This window comes from Sinocyclocheilus anshuiensis, unplaced genomic scaffold (assembly GCF_001515605.1).
Source record: "Sinocyclocheilus anshuiensis isolate Anshui unplaced genomic scaffold, SAMN03320099.WGS_v1.1 scaffold3199, whole genome shotgun sequence".
Classification (NCBI taxonomy): domain Eukaryota; kingdom Metazoa; phylum Chordata; class Actinopteri; order Cypriniformes; family Cyprinidae; genus Sinocyclocheilus; species Sinocyclocheilus anshuiensis.
This window is the reverse complement of record NW_015544133.1, coordinates 445,343-447,850: the sequence shown is the minus strand read 5'-3', so window position 1 is coordinate 447,850 and position 2,508 is coordinate 445,343. Positions and strand designations below refer to the sequence as shown.

The window sequence follows — 2,508 nt, the reverse complement described above, 5'->3', positions numbered from 1 at the left end:
ATTGTTTTTTTTGTTTGTGGACAGTGCCTTGGTTCTCTGTCCGGACATTGGGCCCTGAATTGGGATCTCCCCATTCAGAGTCCAGATGGGAGGCTTGATGAGGGTCACGGACACTTCACACTGGAAGCAAGCTGTTTCAGGAGCTCTCACTTCCACATCCTCCATATCCTTCACCACTAGGATAGACTGAGCTGTGAAGTTGAACAGAAAAAAAGCTTGAACTACGGCTATTAATGCTATGTGTATCTTGTTTAATTTCTGCTGTCTATTTATTATAAGTAAAATTGACTAAATCATTTGTCCTATCCTATTAGCATACTAAAGTCATTGATAAATACATTATATATATATATATATATATATATATACAGTATATACATATACATATATATAGTTTTTTGTTGTTGTTGGTTAAGACCCAGGTATATATAGTCAGCGGTTCAATCCACTTGATTCTCACCTTCCATCATCAGCTTGGCTGTGGATGTGTGCTCCCCAACCTCAATACTGTAGGTTCCCTCATCCTCTAGCGCCACCTGGTGGATGACAAGTTTATGATAACAGCCTTCTTGTATTATTTCCATGTGCTCTGTAGATTCCAACTCTTGGTCCCCTTTGTACCAGGTGGCATCACAATTTGTGGATGATACAGTGCATTCTAGAATGACTATGTTTTTCCAGTGCTGTACGATCCCTGAGGGGACGGAAGCTCTTACTGGAAGCTCTGTAAAAATAGATATGGACAAAGGATTTATGGTGGGATCAAATAATCTTTTAAATCACTATGAATGTAGAATCATATTCAATTTAAGTACATCTTTTGTACAGTACCTTCAACCTCAAGATAAGCAACTGACTCCACCTGTTTGGAAACAAACTTGATTTCTCCAGAATCTTCTGGCTTGACATTGCATATAAGTAGGAAGTGCTTTGTGCCTATTTAAAAGGTAAAAGAAAAATAACAAATTTATTTTTCAAGTATAATTTAAAACTCTGATACTGTACACAGAAGCACTTCATAAGTACAGTGATAAATAATAAAGGATAACAAAGGATCAGTTTTATGTATATACAACATTAGTTGTAGTTTATCCACATTAGTTTATCCTTACCCTCTGAACGAGTCTTGATGGTGGTAGTGGGGCGTATCCTGCTGCCATTTTTGTACCATTCCACGGGCATATCTTCCATAGACAGCTTACACATAAAGACAGCATTCTGGTCCTCCTTAATCCAAACATCCTCCAAGCCAGTTATGATCTCTAATTCATGTTCTGAGCACAATGTGTAGAAAAGTTTAGCAAAGATCTAAGGGATTTATTTGGTACAGATATCAAAGGTTCAAAGGTTCAAAGATCTATTTCCAAAAATTATTGTGTATTGCACTTAAGATTACAAAATATAACATATTTTGCAATATTGGTAGATTGGATTGTGATTGTGGAAATAAGCACTGCATACTAGAATGGAAGAAGATCTGTATACAATTGGCTTAATAGCAGTGTACGTCATTAATGTCAAGTTATGACCTTTTGATTAAAGATTATCTTTAAGATAAAGATATTTGATTAAAGATAAAGGTCAAAAATATTTTCATAAAAAAACTAAATAGATACACAGATGAATTCACAAAAACTAGTAATAATAAGAAAATGCATATAGTCAGTTTCAGTTACAAGCCATATTTAAAGTCCAGATAACCTTCCTAAATTTGTGGTAAGTAAACAGGGTGTAGTGAGCCTCTACTTTATTGTCTGTCTTGAGTTTTGAGCAGAAACTGAAGAAAGCAGAAAATGTAGTCTCAACCAAAATTCTCCCTAATACAACGGGAATTTTACCACTAGTGTGCATTTTCTCGAAGTTTCCAATGTAGCGAATCAGCTCAAAGGGGAAATATGAATAATTAATTATAACTAGTTATAATTAATTATAAATATTAAGATCCACTGTAAGTAGGGATGTAACGATTCACTCCACTCACGATTCGATTCACAGTTTTTTTTAACAAAATGAGATTTAAGACAAGTTATAATTAAATGTGTCCTTTTATTATTGCTTGGACAAAATACTGTACGTAATTTGAAGCAAAAACAGAATGGTTTGACTTCAGTTTTGTGAAACTATGCATAAAAAATATCTGCATGAAGCAGAAACAGCAGATGAGCTGAATGAGACGCAGATTCACTCTCTGCCAGCAGATGACACTTAAAGTGTTTCCTTGGTTTCCGATTCTAAGAACGTTAATTTCCTGGTTAAGGAAAATAACTTTCTTACTGTACAATACTACTCAGAGCATGTATCAAAAATCTGCATGATTAGGGACAAAGTTATGAGCAAACAATGAACAACCTCAAGTGTGATACAAGTAAGACTTTATTAACTACATACACACTTAAACTAGTCTAACATACACATACACACACGCATACAGTTGGCATAGGAACAGGATTAAAGCTTAGGCAGTAAAGAGAAGAGAAATAAAGCATGAAGCTATGGGACCATTGGATA

General features: G+C 34.9%; 1 pseudogene; it reads right to left on the bottom strand.

The window, feature by feature from the left end:
- Positions 1-16: 16 nt before the first annotated feature.
- The window catches only part of LOC107694903 (obscurin-like protein 1), a 17,604-nt pseudogene continuing 15,112 nt past the window's right edge, over positions 17-2,508 (bottom strand).